The sequence below is a fragment of the Ovis canadensis genome, chromosome 2, assembly GCF_042477335.2.
Source record: "Ovis canadensis isolate MfBH-ARS-UI-01 breed Bighorn chromosome 2, ARS-UI_OviCan_v2, whole genome shotgun sequence".
Classification (NCBI taxonomy): Eukaryota; Metazoa; Chordata; class Mammalia; order Artiodactyla; family Bovidae; genus Ovis; species Ovis canadensis.
This window is the reverse complement of record NC_091246.1, coordinates 8,919,476-8,938,978: the sequence shown is the minus strand read 5'-3', so window position 1 is coordinate 8,938,978 and position 19,503 is coordinate 8,919,476.

The following is a 19,503-nucleotide window of genomic DNA, read 5'->3' as shown; positions in this document are numbered from 1 at the left end:
AGGGTGGTCCCTTAACCAGTGATAGCAGAACTTAGTGGCTGGCACTGCAAATTTTGGGGTTCCACTTTACACCTTCTGAGTTAGAAACTCAGGCTGGGGTATGGTAATCTGTGTTTTAACAAGCACCCAAGGGAATTCTGACTTCTGAAACCATTTGGAAATCACTGGTTTAGGGAAATAACTTCTCTAGCTTCTAGAAAGAACCTAGAAGAGATCATCTTGTCCAGACTCTGGCCTTTAGGCAGGTGAAATCCTGCCTCTATTTTGTAGATGAGAAAACTGAAGCTCATAAAGAGAAGAAGAGTGTTGCCATGAAGACTCATTTTTTAAATCCCTTGATTGAACCCTCTTTCTAACCTCAAATATGGCTATACACTACAGAAATACTATTCCTTATGCAGATAGAGATATATTTGTAGTACTTATCTAAACTTCTCTTGTGATGATCACTGTATGTAGTAGAAACAGATCTTTAAAAAAAAAAGAAAAACCCCAAACTCCTGGTGTAAAAATACCCCCAGGGTATTTTAAAGCAATAAAACTGGCAGTGAAACTACCTACTGAGGATAGTGGGTCCTGTCCTGTTAACCGGAGTGGCCTTTATCTTGCTGAAGGGAAATAACTTGAATACATCAGACACTGGTGTTGGCCAGAGTGATTGTTCCCTAAGAGGATCCAGTGATGACAGAAATAGTCAGGGTAGGTTTAGGGCAGGGTCAGCAAACTGTGGTCACTGGCCAGTTTCAACCCACCACCTATTTTAACAAATGCAGTTTTATTAAAACAGTCATGCATGTTTGTTTATGCACCATCTGTGGCTCTGTTTGCATTGTAATGGCAGAATTAAGTAGCTGTAACAGAGATCTCAGGGCCCATAAAGTCTAAATTATGGCTATCTAGCGCTTCACTGGAAAAGTTTAGTGATCCCTGGTTTAGTGTATTAAGCTCAGGGCAGGATAACCAAAGAAGGGATCTGGAGAAAGGAATAGAAATGTGTTTCCCAAGACTCCTCTATAAAATCTTCACTTATGTTTACATTATTAAGTCATGCTTGCATAAGAACTGAGTGTGAGGTGTGGCAGAAAACACCTAAGAAATACATAGATAGATATACTTTCAGTATTGGATATGTCCACATGTGTGTGTTTATAAACACTAAATAATACACATGTATACAAGAATACACACATGTTACTTCTGCCTACTTTAAAAAGGGTTTGAGGCAACTTGAAATAAATGCACAAATATGTAAGAACTGAAGCCATTACAACAAGGCAAACAGTAGGAGCCAAGATATGAAGGTAGAGTGTAAAGTGAATGGATTAAGGAATCCTGCTGATGACATTGTCATTGAGCACAACACACATACGCCTGAGCTTCCTGGTAACCAGGGCAAAGAAGAAAGAAAGCACACTGGGTTGCAGAACTCTTTGATTGTAAAAAGCAGATGAGTTCAAACGGAGACGTGGACCCTTTGCTGCTTGTATAGGTGCTTTGAAATATACACTCTCTGACTTAGGATAATTCAACTGACAATTTTTTGACTTGACGATGATGTGAAAGTAATATGAATTTAGTAGAAACCTCCCTTTGAGTTTTGGATTTTGATCTTTTCTCGGGCTAGCAACACAGTCCTGATGCTGGGCAGTGGTGGCGGCAGTTCCCAGTTGGCCACAAGATCACCAGGGGAAACGACAATTCTGTTCTGTACTTTCAGGGTAGTTTTCAATAAATTACCTGAGATACTCAGCACTTATTATAAAATAGGCTCTGTGTCAGGTGATTTTGTCCAACTATAGGCTAATGTAAGAGTTCAACCACGTTTAAGGTAGGCTTGTCTAAGCTATGATTCTTGGCAGGTTAGGTGTATCAAATACATTTTCGATTTTCAAATTATAAAAATTACTTTCAATTTACGATGGGTTTATCAGAGCATAATTCTACTCTAGTTCAGCAAATGATTGTAACCTATGAATTGAAAGTATGACATGGCAGTGACTTAGGATAAAAGCATTTTAACAAGTGGAAAATACTGAAATATTTAAAAAGACATGTTGTTTTATGATTTTCAGTGACACAGAACTAATGATAGGTAAATACTAGGGAAGCAAGAGATTCAAGGGAAAAAAAGAAGGAGAAGTAAATGGCAACCCACTTCAGTATTCTTGCCTAGAGAATTCTCTGGACAAAGGAGCCTTGCTGGCTACAGTCCATGGGATTGCAAAGAATCGGACACAACTGAACGACTAATGCTTTCACTTTTACTTTCCTAACCTCTAGGGTCTTCCAGTAGAGTTGAAGGACTAGAAAGCTCTTTAATTTACACGGTGCTTAACGACTCAATTATGGGCTGATGTGCTGGAGTCCAAGGGGTCGAAAAGAGATGGGACTGGGCAACTGAACAACAGCAGTAAGGACACAGTTGTCATTCAAAGAAGAGAGGTGGGTCTGTACTGTTTTGCAAAGCTGAGGAAAGGTCTTTCCATTATCAATAAAAAAGACACGAGAAGATAAAGAATGATGTGGTCCACATCATCCATTGGGTGTACGGGAGCTTACTATGCTGCCCTCAGGAAGCTTATAGTTGGGTGAGATGGCAATTAAATAAGTGATTAAAATATAACATGGCTGATGTTAATAACAGATGATTCAAGGCGCTACACGTGCACAGTGGGAATACTCGAACTCACCTGTCCCTCTCTAGGACTTCCTTGAGGTGACCTCTTTGATGTCTGCATTAGTTTAATGAGCAAAAATCCACCCAAACTCTACTAGGTTGTCTTATTGCCTTTCTTTTCCAGTTTAAAATATTTTAGCATCCCTCCTGGCCTGTGGAACCCTGGTTGTGTTTCCTTTGCAAGGCATCCCTGGCCTTCCCCTAAGTTTCATTTTCAACCTCTGATCCCACATAAACCTTCCCGCCACTCCAGGTGCAGTTTATGCTGATCCCCTGACCTGCTAATCTCTCTCCTGAATCCATTTCTCTGCAGGCAGCATCCTCACTTCAACATAAAATTCCCTGTCTTATATCTCTTGCTCCAACAATTCAACAGGTTTTTTTTTTTTTAAGTTGCTGTTCAAATGTTATCTCTTCTCTGAGCTTCCACTCCCAACTTCTAGTAAGAAATATTAATATATCCCTCTTTTCTCTGTAGGACTTCATAGCACACTTATATCTCCAAGCAATAATGATGAGAGTAATAATTATTTTATGATTACAACTACCACTTACACTTAATGAGTTCATATTGTATGCCACACACATTACATTGATAATGTCATATGTTAGTTTTTACAACTATCCCATAAATGGTGTTATTCCCATTTGGCAGATAAGGAAGCTTAGACTTGGAGCTGGCATTCTGACACAGGTCTGCCTGATGGCAGAGCAAGTTGCTGTAAGCACTGTGTGATTATATTGCCTGTACTCTAGGAAGCTAGGCTTCCCTGATGGCTCAGAGGCTTCCCTGATGGCTCAGTGGGTAAATAATCTGTCTGCAGTGCAGAAGACTCAAGGAGATGTGAGTTAGATCCCTGGGTCAGGAAGATCCCTGGAGGAGGAAATGGCAACCAGCTCCAGTATTCTTGCCTGAAAAATTCCGTGGACATAGTAGACTGGCAGGCTACAGTCCAAAACGGTCACAAAGAGTTGGACACGACTGAGCATCTGAGCACTCTGGGTAGCTACCGAGGGCTTCGTTCCCCTAGATGGACTGTAATCACCTTGAGAACACAGCGTGTCCCTGCAGGAAATGACTTACACGTGTCCGCAACTAGCAGGCACCCAATAAATGCTTAATCTATGATCTACCTACCCAACCCATTTAAAATACATAATATTGCTGAAAAACACCATTTAAAAAGTTTTTCGTAAATGAGTTCTAAACATGAGCCTGTCTCAGAGAAGAGATCCCAGGCCTGGTCCCCTCCCCAGTTCTTGCTGCCTTCCGTCTTCCAAATTCCTGTCTCTCTCCCTACCCCAGTCCTTGCTTCTAAGCATATGTGTCTAGAAATGGAAGCAGAGAGAAACTCTGACGTAGAGATGTCAAAGGACATTAGGGAGTTCTTGGAATGTACTCGGTGAATGAAGAATCAGATGAACAGATGTTATTTGGAGGAAAGGAGAAAGAGAAAGTGTGGAGAGGGAGCAGCAGAAGTCTGGAAACTTTTCAGAAGGTCAGGATCTGTTCTTTTGAAGAGAAGAATGCCTTGTTTCTGAGATAGTCAAACTTTTTTCATGTAAGTCCAGCCCCTATTCTGATTGTGTTAGATTTTCGGACTTCACTGAGGGTGGAGATTGACACTGAAAGATGTCCCAAAGTGTTGTTTCCTGATGTTAACAAAACCAGGAAATGACCTTTTCTTTTCTCTTTAAAGTGAGCTAACTTTTTTTTTTTCAATTTCTACGAAATCTGCAGCTCAATTGGTCTTTGTTTTGAAGTAAAAATCGATTTATCCCTGGAATAAACAATTCAAATTAAATAGGTGCTTTAACCGGTGCAGTGCTGCATACTTTTAGTTGTAAAGGGCCAAGCAAAGGAGAAAAGATGTGGACCACAGCAGAATGCACCAATCCATTTTTTGTGGCTGTTATTTTTACTAGAAAGGAGAGCAAAGAAGTCCGAACCTAATCTAACTTCTCAACACCAACTTTTCAGTTGTGCAAAGAAAGAGGGTATTGGCAGATGAAAAATGCCAAAATGTGAGTGCTTGCACAGGGCATAATCCAGGAAGTGGGGCGATAAGGGTGTGAAAAAACAGAAAAGTGGGTAGTGGAGCACTCTCCGGGAAAGGCATTGATGGTGAAGCTACAGAGGAGGGCAGATGTTTGGAGAGGGCTTAGAGAAGTGTCCTGAAAACACATGCCCGACTTCAAATCCCTTCTCCTTCCTTCTACTCAAAAATGAACATCTGTTGAGCACTTGCAGTAAGATGCTTGTGATTTTTGAGAGGGAGCCTATGTAGTCACCCCAAGTCTCAGCTGTTTTTGTTGGTAATATGACAATAATCATTGTCACTTTTAGGGTAGTTAAAAGATCTTGGAACACCTCCTGGTACACAGCGGGTACTTGGTTTACATTTGTTGGAAAGATCTGAACTTTTCTTCTGTTGACTTGAAGTGTTAGATGCTAGTTTAGTGAAATACACCACTGGGTGCATAGGCAGGCAACAGAACTCTTCCTCCATCGTCCCCCGTCCCTCACCAAAGATGTCTATTCTCTTTCCTTTCTTCTGCTTTCTCTCCTCCCAAACTCTTTCCCTTTCTTTTCTCATCTGTCCTTGTGCCCTTCTTGGTTTAACTTCCCAGCTGCAATTTAACCAAGCATATTTTATCTCTTTTATTTTCATGTTGCGTGTCTTTTTGTTGGTCCCTAATTGTTTATAATGAATATGTATTGCTTTTTGTAAAGAAGATACTGGAAACAACCTATAATCCACATCCATAGGGAGATCACTAGCAGTACTTGGGATTGTATTAAATATATATTATACTGTTGTTTGCTTTTTAAATGTGTGTAGTTTCCCATAGGTCATAGGAAATATGTTATTTTCTTGTCTGAATATCATACTATCTTTCACTACCTCTTTCCAGGGAATGTGGAATATATAAAAAATAAAATTAAGTTTCTCCCTCTGAAACCAGCCTACAAGGTGGTTAGCATCTGCTCTGTGCCCTTTCCTTCCTGACTTGTACAGTTGCTTTCTGGGATATCCCATTCTGTCCTTCAGGTCAAGAAATGTAGGCAGTAACTGACAAATAGCTGGACAAGCTGAAAATCTTCTATAGGAACTGAGAAAGCACAGTGCATCAGTATAAGGGGGCTTCCCAGGTGGCACTAGTGGTAAAGAATCTGCCTGCCAATGCAGGAGGCGTAAGGGACTCTGGTTCAGTCCCTGGGACAGAAAAATCCCTTGGAGGAGGGCATGGCAACCTACTCCAGTATTCTTGCCTGGAGAATTCCATGGACAGAGGAGCCTGGCAAGCTACAGACCATAGGGTCACAAAGAACCAGGCATGACTAAAGTGACTTAGCACACACACACACATAGGTACAAGAGACTCATCTGCCAGTTTGGCAAAACTTTAGAATATGCCCTACACTTAAAGGACTGATACCCAGGTGTGGCTTGGTAAGGTGTACTTAATGGTAAGCTCCTCCCATGAGGTCCTGCCTTTGATTTCCCTGTGAATGCCCGTTGGAGCATCCAGACTGAGCAAAATCAGCCCAGCTCTCCTGGACTTTCATGGGACCAGAGAGGCCTGTACCCCAGAGGCCATATGGCTTTGCCTTTCTTTCCTCTTTTTCTTCTTTGAAGTGATGGAACTTGATAAGCACTTTTGGGGGGAGAAAATAAAGCTCCGAATTGGATACATTTAAAACACTGTGGAAGCTGTAGTCCCTGTTGCATTGGGCAAAGAGTTACTTGATTAATTAGGTGAAAATAAAAGGACCTCATCATTCTTATAGGGTTATCTGGAAAACATCATAATGTTGTGATTAAAGAATTACAAATAAAAAGTGGAAACAACAAGGGGAAAATATGCACGGATGTTGATTTGATCTGGGAATGTATAAGAGCTTCTTAGAAGCGGCAGCAATTGGTTATGACCGTGCTACCTGACCACTGGTTCTAGTCCTGGGCTCATCTGTACTACTGCTTCTCAAACTTTAATTATGCATAGGAATTGCCGGAGGATTTTGTTAAAATGCTGATTCTAATTCAGGAGATCTGGACTGGGGCTGAATCTTAACGAGTTCTGGGTAATGTTGATGCTATCTCTCCAAGGGCCATGCTTTGAATAGCAAGGAAAAATAACCGGATCTACACAACCACAGAGACATGCCTCAGCTAGAATATAGCAGAGGAAATATAGCAGGCTGAGAGGCGGCACCATATGTCTCTTCACTAAGCCTTCATGGCAGCTCCCCAGCAACACCAGTATTGGCCCTGTAATGACTGCACAGTTGGGTATAGGGGCCACTCTGGTTTAAAAGCCCAAAGCTCCACCGGAACCAGTGTCTGTACGCACAGCTTCCACGTCCCACATGGTGAGAAGCCTAAATCTATGGCTTTCCACCCAGCATTCATAGCTCGTTCACAGTTGCCCCAGTCTAGAGGCAGTTTATCATTTAAAGATCATTTTCCCATTCACAGTGTCATTCCGCCTTCATCGGGGAATAGTGCTTTGAAGTTAATGTGTAGTCACTTTCCTGTAGAGAAAACAAAGGCATTTTGTTAAACGTTTGCTCATGCTCCCCAAATCGTTTTTGTTTCTGAAGATCGTCATGAAGTCTATGACAGTCTGTTGCCCTTACAGAGAGAGTGGAGCCATGTGGCTAGTTTGAAGCGATGAAATATGATGAGGAGGTACGAGTTGGCATATTTCTCTGAGCTCCTTCTTAGCTACTGGGGTGGGGACAGAGGATACAGCAAAGGACCCCAGGGAAGATGTTGGGGGTGGGGTGGAAGATGGTGGAGTCTCAAGGTGAAAGGAGAATAAAAGTTTGAACAGAGAGATGTCTGGTAAGTGTTGCTTTATATTGTGTGAGATATAACCAGCTTACCCTGCAATGTATTGTTTAAACCAGGAAACCTAAGAGGAAAAGGGGGTCTTCTAATATTAATTTCACTGAAATACACTGGGACAATAGGTCTAAAGGAGCACTGTCCTAGCTAAACCTCAATACATATGGTCTGTCTAGATATAATCCATTTTGTGATCAGCCAACAGATTTGTCGATAAAGCAGTATGGTTAAGCATTGCTTTTGGAGCTGTGTGAATGTGTGGGAGTGAGGAATTTAATGAAATGCTGAGTTCAGCTTCCAGGTAATATGCAAAGTCAAGGACCGTCCATGGTAATCTGTTCATGTTTGAGAAAATGCAGAGCTAAACAGGTGAATTTCCCATGTCATCTCATAAGCTAAGGGAGGAGTAGGGCCTCAAACACTTGTTGCCTTCATTTCTTTTCCTGTTGTTCTACTCTGCCTCTCTGTATTAGCAGGATACTACTTGGATATGCAGCAGGAACAAGTTAGCCCCAGACTGTCAGGAACTTAACAAAATCAGAATTTCTCGCTTATGTGAACTCTTATGAGTGACAGATGGCCCTCGCGGCCTCCAAGCACTGGAAGATTGCACACGGGATATTGATGGGTCAGGCCAGGGAGTGGCTTATGCCACTGCTGCCTGCAATTCTGTCGGTCAGAACTCAGTCATAGGACCACAATCTAAATACAGGGGAGGCTGAAAAATGTAGCCTTTCTGTGTGTACAGGAAGTAGAGTGGCGAACAAAAAGCCTTTTCTCCACACACTCTCTCAGAACTATGCTTTAACAGTTGGTGTTAACAATTGCACAGGAAACTATATAAATGAGACCGAAGGCCTCATGAGTATAGCCTGGTATCCCCCATTTCCACTCCTGCTCACCATAGAAGACTGTATTAGTCTGCTCTGGCTGCTAAAACAAAACACCACAGACTACGAGGCTTAAACACCAGGCATCTATTTCTTACATCTCTGGAGACTGGGAAGTCTAAAATCAAGGTGCCACCAAGGTTGGGTCTGATGAGAGCACCCTTCCTGTACTGCAGATGGCTGCTTTTTTGCTGTGCCTCACACAGCAGAGAGAAAGAGAAAACCCTCTGTTCTCGTCTTAAAAGATCACTAATCCCATCATAAGGAACCTGCCCACATAGTCTCATCTCAATCTAATTATCTCCAAAGTTCCCATCTCCTAATAGTATCACACTTAGGGTTAGGACTTCAACATATTAATTTTGGGAGGACATAAACATTCAGTCCAGGGCTTCCCAGGTAGCTCAGTGGTAAAGAATCCACCTGCCAATGCAGGAGACACAGGTTCGATCCCTAGTCCAGGAAAATCCCCTGGAGAAGAAAATGGCAATCCACTCCAGTATTACTGCCTGGGAAATCCCATGGACAGAGGAGCCTGGCAGGCTAAGGTTCATGGGGTAGCAAAAGAGCTGGACACAGACTTAATCACTAAACAGCAACACAACAAACATTCAGTCCATAACAGAGACCTTCTGCCAAGACCCAGGATATACAGTTGGAAATAGAGATATGTGGGTTCTGGCCCACTTGTGACTCTGGGAACTGGGATCTCTGGTCATGGGCTACTCAGTGCATCAACTTCCTCAAATACTTACTTTTAGAGCTCTGGAAATAATGAACGTGAAAAAGCGTAAGGAAAGGAGTGGTGATTACTGTGCCACAGAGGAGGCAAGATTGTCTGTTCATCTTTTCCTTTAACATGTCTTTTGACCACTAAGTGTGAAACAGTTTGCCTAGAAACTAGGAATACAATGGTGATTAACAATAAATTCGCTTGCTGCTCAAATCCTCACAGAATTTCTTTTGCCTATTTAGAGCACATGCATTGTTTTGTGATGACAGTTGACCCTTGAAAAACTCAGCTTTGAACTGCATGGTCCACTTACATGCAGAGTTTTAAATACTACAGTGCTACATGGTTTCTGGTTGGGTGACTCTGAGGATGCAGAACAGCAGATATGGAGGAACTGGATTCTAGAGGGTGCACCACAAGCTGTACTCGGATTTTCAACTGCACATTGGATTGGTGCCTCTATCCCTTCGTGTTGTCCAAGGGTTAATGATATTCGGATCATACAGATTGTAGTTAGTGCAGTGAGAGAAAGTTACCCAGTTACATGAATGGGCGTGCTTGGGTCACTTGATCTTGTTTAGGGGACATAAAATCTTCCTGGAGCAAGTGATATATGATTAGAGATCTGAAGGATAATTTGGAAGTAATCACTAATGATGATGATAATACTTCTTGAGCTTTTACTGTGTGTCAGGAGCTATTGTACGTGCCTTACATGTATGATATCAGTTATCTTACTGCCTTGATTCTTCCTCCAACCAATTTAAGATTCAGGTGTTAACTTTAGCCTGTTTTTTACAGAACAAGTTGGAGAAAAGAGGGGTGCATCTTCCAGTAAAATGGGCCCCAAACACAAGAATCTTGTGGTTGCAGAGAATAGGCACATGAGTCATTTGAGGAGCTGAGAGAAAGATGAAGTGTTTGGAATCATATTGTGTAAAATGCTATCAGGAAAAAGACCTCTCCTCTTCTCATGAAAGTGTGAATGTGTTGGGGGATAGGGGAGAGAAGCAAATGTGAACATTTGTGTTTTGGTATCAGATTCAGCTATCAATAAAATACACTTACCAGGTAATATGTAGAACTCCATTTAAAAGCTTTGTCTGTGTTCTTCAGAACGGGACTGCAAGAGCTCAGAGAAATTGAGGCTTTTGGAAGATGCAGAAAACCCTTAGGCCAGGAGGAGGGAATTTAGAGTTTTCTACCACTTACCTTCTTTTGAAGCTATTAAGCTGGATATGGGAGCTACTGAGTTTTATCGAGAAGAAAGGGTGGCAGGGAGGAATTCTTCCACTTGACCTTATTTCAATCTGCAATGTGGATTGGGGGTGATAACAATTTTGAATAATACAGCGATAGCTTATCTAGTCTGGCTCAGCTTGTTTTCACAGCAAGTTAATAGGAAGGACATTTTTTCTTCTCTTCTTAGAAAATGATCAGCTCTTTTTGAAGTTAGAGTGATTTTTCTATGCTAGGCAGCATTTTGTTTTCATCGAATTGACTTTGATGTGAAATTTCCTGGCATTTCTTAATTCTGTAAAGAAGGTTTCTCCCTTTGAAATTGAAATGTGTACGTGCGTAATTATATGTGCTACCGTGTCTCTGGCTGATGAATGCGTTCACACATTCACTAGCAAGTATTTATTCAGCACCTCCTATATGTTAGATTTTGAGAGTGCTGCAGTGGGCACAAGGGATTTCCGTGGCCATGGAGTTTACCATCTGAAAGTGCTTATAGACATTCAGCAAAAAGATATGAAAGTGAAAATTGTATCAAACACTAAAAAGGAAAAGAATGTATTTCTATGAGGCAGAATAAAATAGGAGGGTCTACCTGAGAATGGATGGCATGCTGGTTAGTTTCTGCTCATCTCTGCCATCTTTTTTCCCACCTTTCTTCATCCTTCTGGGGAGGCTAGCCTTCAGGGACTGCCTTAAAAGGCTCCTTTGCTCCCAGTGGGAGGCTGGCTATTTGGATGGTGGGAGAAGAATGAAGCTGGGGTATTTACTTCCTTAGTTGCTTTCTCTACAGACCCCCCCCCCCCCCCGCCCCCCTGCTTAGTTGTGGCTCTCTACAGAGGGCCACCAAAACTTTAAGGTAACCTTCTCTTACCTCCTCTCTCCAGGTTCTGGTACATCCTCCCTTCCTGCGTCAGGCCTGAGAGAGGTAATGGACCCCTCCTGTTGGTGTCCCTAAAGCCTGTCCAGACCTCTGGATTGTTGTTGTTCAGTTGCTCAGTTGTGTTTGACTCTTTGAGATTCCATGGACTGCAGCATGCCAGGCTTCCCTGTCCTTCACCATCTCCTGGAGCTTGCTCAAACTCATGTCCATGGAGTCAGTGATGCCATCCAACCATCTCATCCTCTGTTGTCCCCTTCTCCTCCTGCCTTCAATCTTTCCCAGCGTCAGGGTCTTTTCCAATAAGTTGACTCGCATCAGGTAGCCAAAGTATTGGAGCTTCAGCTTCACCATCAGTTCTTCTAATGAATATTCAGGATTGATTTCCTTTAGGATTGACTGGTTTGATCTCCTTGCAGGCCAAGGGACTCTGTATAGAGCCCCTCTATCACCTTTTTAGCTGCCTTAACATGTGACACCTGCTTCCTGCCAGGGTCCAGACTGATAGGTATCCAAGAGGGTTTTTCTGAGGATGTGGCTTTTAAGTTGAAACCTGAAGTGCCAAAAATTGTGGACTAGGAAATTAATGGGAGGAAGTGGGTTTTAGAAGAGGGAAGAGTGTGTGTGAAAGCCCTGAGGCCAGACAGAGTTTTATATGCTCAAGGGACTTATCAGGGAGAGACACACATATAAGGCAAAGGGAAGGTAGCACCAAATGAGGCTGGAGAAGTGAACAGGGACAATCACTCCTGGCTTTATAGCTGCTATTAGGGAGTTTGGGTTTAATCTGAGTGCAGTGGAAGTCATTGATGGAGTTTAGTCAGGGATCAGATATGTCAGGATCAGATACGGTATACCTGTCTGTTAGTTTGTTTGAGGCCATTAGTTGACACTAACACTAACTGTATGCCAGGACCTGTGCAGAGGGTGGGGGTGAGAGAGGCAGGTGTAGAGGCATAAAGACATAGCCCTTCCCTCAGGTAGGAAGAGGACTGGGAACACTGGCAGAGTTATTTGTACATGTTCGTGAGTGTATGCTGAGTCGCTTCAGTTGTGTCTGACTCTTTAAAACCCCATGGGCTGGAGCCAGCCAGGCTCCTCTGTCCATGGGATTCTCCAAGCAAGAATATTGGAGTGGGTTGCCGTTTCCTCTTCCAGGGGTTCTTCTCAGCCCAGGAATTGAACCTGTGTCTCCTGTGGCTCCTGCCTTGCAGACGGACTCTTTACCGCTGGGCCACCGAGAAAACCCAGAATATGTACATACAGAATGATAATAAGAAGACATGATTCAAGTAGTGTAAGAGGGTGCACCAGAGACAGTGGAGATGAGTAGAGAAGAATTCCTGGGGATGGTAGCATTTGAATGGGGCTTTAAAGAATAGATAGATCTTAGATATTGATGATGGGGAGGCATTCCAGGGAAAGAGAACTGTATTGGCAATACTGTTCAAAGTAGCTAGTATGTGTACCAGTGACAGAGAAACTTCTGTCTGAATGTAAACCAATCCTTTGCTTCTTTCATAAAGAAAGTTTTGTAATGGACTGCATGAATCACAAGTTGGAATCAAGATTGCCAGGAGAAATATCAATAACCTCAGATATGCAGATGACACCACTCTATATAATGGTTGAAAGTAAAAAGGAACTGAAGAGCCTCTTGATGAGGGTAAAAGAGGAGAGTGAAAATGCTGGCTTGAAATTCAACATCAAAAAAACAAAGATCATGTCATCCAATCCCATCACTTCATGGCAAATAGAAGGAGAAAAAGTGGAAGCTGTGACAGATTTTATTTCCTTGGACTCCAAAATCTGTGCAGATGATGACTGCTGTCATGAAATTAAAAGATGCTCCTCGGAAGAACAAGCTATGACAAAGCTAGACAGTGTATTAAAAAACAGAAACATCACTTTGCTGAAAAAGTCCCTATAGTCAAAGCTATGATTTTTCCAGTTGTCATGTACAGATATGAGAGTTGGGCCATAAAGAAGACCGAAGACTGAAGAACTGATGTTTTTGAATTGTGGTGCTGGAGAAGACTCTTGAGAGTCCCTTGGACAGCAAGGAGATCAAAGTGGTCAATCCTAAAGAAAATCAACCCTGAATATGTATTGGAAGGACTGATGCTGAAGCTAAAGCTCAAATACTTTGGCAACCTGATGTGAAGAGTCATTAGATAGCATCGCAGACTCAATGGACATGAATTTAAGCAAACTGAGAGATAGTGGAGGACAGAGTGGCCTGGTGTACTACAGTCCATGGGGTCACAAAGAGTCAGACACAACTTAGCGACTGAACGGCAACAACATCTCTGGCATTCGGAAGTAAAGGAGTTTGGTAAAGTGGGCTGTAGCCAGATCACAGAAAGACGCAAACAGCAGGGTAAAGAGTTGGGATTCTAGGCTGTGGACAGGGATGGGATGGACACTGGGCATTTTTGAGAAGAATGGCAAGTTTAGAGCTGTGTTTAGAAACGTAGTGAAGCAGAACAAGGCAGGATAACTCTAAGGGGAAAAGTGTGAGGCAGTGATTAGAGATCCAGTTCTCTCTTATGTGGTCTTATTAATTTTTTAATAGTTGATTTGCAAAATTCTGTGTTAGTTTCTGCTGTACAGCAAATTGATTCTGTTAATTTCAGAAATCACAGCAAATTGATTCATATAAATACATTCTTTTCTATGTTCTTTTCCATTATGGTTTACGCCAGGACGTTGAATGTAGTTCCCTGCACTGTACAGTTCAGTTCAGTTCAGTTGCTCAGTTGCGTTTGACTCTTTGCGACCCCATGAATCGCAGCACACCAGGCCTCCCTGTTCATCACCAACTCCCGGAGTTCACTCAGACTCACGTCCATCGAGTCAGTGATGCCATCCAGCCATCTCATCCTCGGTCATCCTCTTCTCCTCCTGCCCCCAATCCCTCCCAGCATCAGAGTCTTTTCCAATGAGTCAACTCTTCGCATGAGGCGGCCAAAGTACTGGAGTTTCAGCTTTAGCATCATTCCCTCCAAAGAAATCCCAGGGCTGATCTCCTTCAGAATGGACTAGTTGGATCTCCTTGCGGTCCAAGGGACTCTCAAGAGTCTTCTCCAATATCACAGTTCAAAAGCATCAATTCTTTGGCACTCTGCCTTCTTCACAGTCCAACTCTCACATCCATACATGACCACAGGAAAAACCATAGCCTTGACTAGACGGATCTTAGTCGGCAAAGTCATGTCTCTGCTTTTGAATATGCTGTCTAGGTTGATCATAACTTTTCTTCCAAGGAGTAAGCGTCTTTTAATTTCACAGCTGCAATCACCATCTGCAGTGATTTTGGAGCCCCAAAAAATAAAGTCTGACACCGTTTCCACTGTTTCCCCATCTATTTCCCATGAAATGATGGGACCAGATGCCATGATCTTCGTTTTCCGAATGTTGAGCTTTAGGTCAACTTTTTCACTCTCCACTTTCACTTTCATCAAGTGGCTTTTTAATTCCTCTTCACTTTCTGCCGTAAGGGTGGTGTCATCTGCATATCTGAGGTTATTGATATTTCTCCCAGCCATCTTGATTCCAGCTTGTGTTTCTTCCAGTCCAGCGTTTCTCATGATGTACTCTGCATAGAAGTTAAATAAGCAGGATGACAATATACAGCCTTGACGTACTCCTTTTCCTATTTGGAACCAGTCTGTTCCGTGTCCCGTTCTAACTGCTGCTTCCTGGCCCACTGCACAGTAGCGCCTCGCTTTCCATCCGTTCTATTGTGCATAACAGTTTGCGTTCGCTATCCCCCAAACTCCCAGTCTGCTCCTCTCCCAACCTCCTCCCCGCTGGCTACCATTCTGTTAGTCTGTTTCTCCTTTGTAGACCTGTTCATTTGTGTCGTATTTTAGGTTCCATATACACGTGATTTCATGCGGTATTTGTCTTTTATCTGACTTGCGTGATGACCTCTAGTTGCATGCATGTTGCTGCAGGTGGCATCATTCAGCTCTTCTTCGTGGCTGAGCAGTATTCCATTATACACATAGGCTCCGCCTCTTCTTTATCCACCCACCTGTCGATGGACTTTAGGTTGTCTCCACATCTTGGCTACTGTGAATAGTGCTGCCAGCAACATAGGTGGGAACGTATCTTTTCAAATTATAGTTTCGTCTGGGTATATGCCTAGGAGTGGGATTGCTGGGTCATATGGTAATTCTGTTTTTTGTCTTCTGAGGAACCTCCACACTATTTTACACAGTGGTGAGACCAAATTAAATTCTTATCAATAGTGTCAGAGGGTTCCCTTTTCTCCACATCCTCTCCAGAGTGTGTTATTAATAGGCATTTTAATGATGGCCATTCTGACTGGTGTGAGGTGATACCTAACTGTAGTTTTGATTTATATTTATCTAATGATTATTGATGTTGACCGTCTTTTCATGTACCTCCTGGCCATATGTATGTCTTCTTTGGGGAGAAATGTCTATTTAGGTATTCTGCCCATTTTTTGATTGAGTTGTTTGGGTTTTTTGGTAGTTGTGGAGTTGTATGAGCTGTCTGTATATTTTGGAAGTTAAACCTTGGTCGGTCGCATCATTTGCAAGTAATTTCTCTCATTATGTAGGTTGTCTTTTCTTTGTTTATGGCTTCCTTTTCTGTACAGAAGTTTGTAAGTTTGATTATGTCCCACTTGTTAATTTTTGCTGTAATTTCTATTGCCTTTGGAGACTGACCTAAGAAAACTTTGGTACAACTTATGTTTTGCCTATTATCTCTTCTAAGAATTTTAACATGTGATATATTTCGGTCTTTAAGCCACTTCGTGTTTATTTTTGTATACAGTGTAAGGATGTGTTCTAACTTCATTGATTTACATGCAGCTGGCTGACTTTCCCAACACCATTTGCTGAAGAAACTACCTTGTTCCCATTTTATATTCTTTCCTCCTCCAAGATTAATTGCCCACAGGTGTGTGGATATGTTTCTGGGCTCTCTGCTCTATTCCACTGATCCATGTGTCTATTTTTGTGCCAATACTATAATGTTTTGATTACTGTTGTTGTTGTTTATTTTTTTTGAATGATGTTAACATAATTTATTCATCTGATAGTTTATGCAGCACAGTTTCTTACTAAGTCATGTCCAACTCTTTTGTGACCCCATGGACTATAGCCCACCAGGCTCCTCTGTCCATGGGATTTCACAGGGAAGGATACTTTAGATGCCCTTCTCCAGGGGATCTTCCTGACCCAGGGATCAAACTTGAGTTTCCTGCATTGGCAGGTGGATTCTTTACTGATGAACCATTCGGGAAGTCCCTTTGATTACTATAGCTTTGTAGTTTTATCTGAGGTCTGGGAAGGTTATGCCTCCTGCCTTATTCTTCTCCTCAGGATTGCCTTGACAATTTTGTGTTGTTTATGGTTCCATATAAATTTTAGGATTATCTGTTCTAGTTCTGTGAAAAATGTCATGAGTGATTTAATAGGGATCATGTTAAATCTGTAGATTGCTTCGGTATTATGGCCATTTTAACAATATTATTTCTTCCGATCCAAGATCATGGCATATCTTTCCATGTATGAATCATCTTCAGTTTCCTCCATCACTGTTTTATAGTTCTCAGCACATATGTCTTTCACCTCTTTGGTCAGATTTATTCCTAATTTTTAATTCCTAATTTTTTTTTAAAATTTTTTCTTTATTTTTTATTAACATTCCCTTTCTAATATATCATTGTTAGTGTAAAAAATGCAACTGATTTCTGTATCCTGCTACCTTGCTGAATTAATTTATCAAGTTTTATTCATTTAACAACAGTTGTTTCTATCTTTGAAATGATGGCTGTGGCCTAAAATGTGGTGTTATTTTCTCAGTCCTTTTTCCATGCTAATTTTTGATATTCTGGAACAAAGTGAGATATCTTCAATGAAATAAAACAATATTCTTGATGGCAAAAGTGAATTGTAGTCGCTAATTTTTGGCTTGTTAATTTGGTGGCGAGAAGGAGGGTATAGTGCTCTATTCTGTAACCTTTGTGAACTTTGGCACTTTACAGAATTTTACTAGAACCCATCACTTCCTAAGCAATGTCAGAGAATCATGCAGAGAAACTTGGTGGATTAACAGCACTGTGCTTATTTGTAGATAAAAGGGAGCAGTCATTTTAATTAACAAAGGTCCAGAGTAGGATTTATAGAAGAGAAGGAAGAGAGGAGGAGGGAAACAGAAGCAAGCAAAACTGCAGGCAGTCTAGGAAAGAGAACTCAGGGGCACATTTTCTGGGCAAACTGATTGGCTGGCATCAAGCAGATAGTCAGTGTGAACGGTATCCTTGAGAAGACTGGGTAGGGATGACCAAAAAAAAAAACCCCAAAAAACCAAACCCAAAACCCCTTCCAGTTGTTGACAAATTCTCTGGAAAACCTAAAGAGTTTAGCTGTGGAACATACACGACAGACTGGGTGCCTGTGCGTTTGGAGTGATTCAGAGTGCTTCTGAGCAGAGGCAATAGCATTTACGAAAGCACTGAGGCTGGGATGAACCTGGCATGACTGAGGATCTGAAAGATGGCTCTGTGGCAGGAATACAGGGAGAGGAGGAAGGCTATAGCTTCAGCCTGGAGGCCCCTCTGTGGGTCCTGGAATCAACTGGCTGCCAACATCATCATTACTATGGTCCACATCATCACAGCTGCCGTTTTTGGAGCTCTCAGTATATCAGGCTCAGCGGTAGTACTTTCCATATATTATCCTATATGAACTTCCCTCAAACCCATGGAGACTGCCATTGTCATCCCCATTTTGCCAGTGAAGATACTGAGGTTCACAGAAGATACTGAGATTCGCTCACTTGCCCAGGTTCCACAGTTAGTAAGTGGCAGAAAGGAACCAATTCCAACTTAATGTACAACCTCAGACTTTATACGCATTGCTTATTGCCATGGTCCTCTATTCCTCCTTGACTCCAGCTCTCAGCTAAGTGTAAATCCATGTTTATTCAGCTGATTATTGCTCTGATTATCATTTTGCTCAGCAGATGCCAGTTTTAGGTCAGTGCTTTCCCCAAAAGTGGCACCCAAATAAGACACTCTGCTTCCTTAAATAGGAATCTATATTCTAGACAATGAAATAGAACTGAGCTAAGCTATTGAATGAATGATGGAGCCAAATGAATTGCTCACAGATGACTATTCAAGAACAGGGAGAACTGCTTCCTTTTTTTAACTTTTTATTTTGTATTGGGATGTAGATAATTAACAATGTTGTGAGAGTTTCCAGTGAACGTGTAGAAATTGGGCCATACATATACATGTATCCCTTCTTCCCTCAAACTCCCCTCCTGTCCAGGCTGCCACATAGCATTGCCCAGGCTGCCACATAGCATTGAGCAGAGCTCGCGAGAATAGGATGAACCACTTCTGAAGTCTAGCACCTTCCTTTGCAGCTCATCACTTTGGCCATTGGCTGTCCCAGTGAGTCCTGCAGACCCTGAGATATGGCTTATGCATCTAAATGCTTTGAAACAAATTTGCCAATGTCCTTACTTACTAACAAACACTTTCTTATGTGGAATAGGCTTTAAACATACCTTCTGCTTGCTTGATTGGTAATATTAAGACAAACTTCTCATGTGAAAACACTAGCATTTGAATAAATAAATATATTTTGCTTTTTAAATTTTAATTAAGCCAGCAGTTCTCAAAGTGTGGTCCAGGACTACTGAGGTCAGTAAGGTGCCCGTGAAGACAGAGCTACTCTCATGACCATACCAAGATGACTTTGGGCTTTTCCCAGCTCTTTTTATCATCAGTGTAAGTGGAGCATTCCAGAGACCACATGATGCGTTTTATTCACATCCCAATGAAGAAACAGATGTGAGAATCCAAACTGACAACTATTAATCCAGACACGAGAGAGATTTGCAAAAATGTAAAACCAATGTGACTCTTCTCAGTACTTTCTTTTTTACATATAGTTTTTTTTTAATAAAAAATATAATTTATATTTGTATGGAGTGGGATTTACTGTTGGCATTTTAGAAGAAATTAATAAGATTCTTAAAGTTTCTCAGGTTTTACTTCTAAGAATGTTTATAAATAAACGCATACAAACACACACTTTGGGGTCTTTGGTTTTTGAAAACCTGAGGAGTTTTGAGATAAAGTGACTGAGAACCACAGACTAATAAATGTTTCAGTTCAGTTCAGCCGCTCAGTCGTGTCCAATTCTTTGTGATCTTATGAATTGCAGCATGCCGGGCCT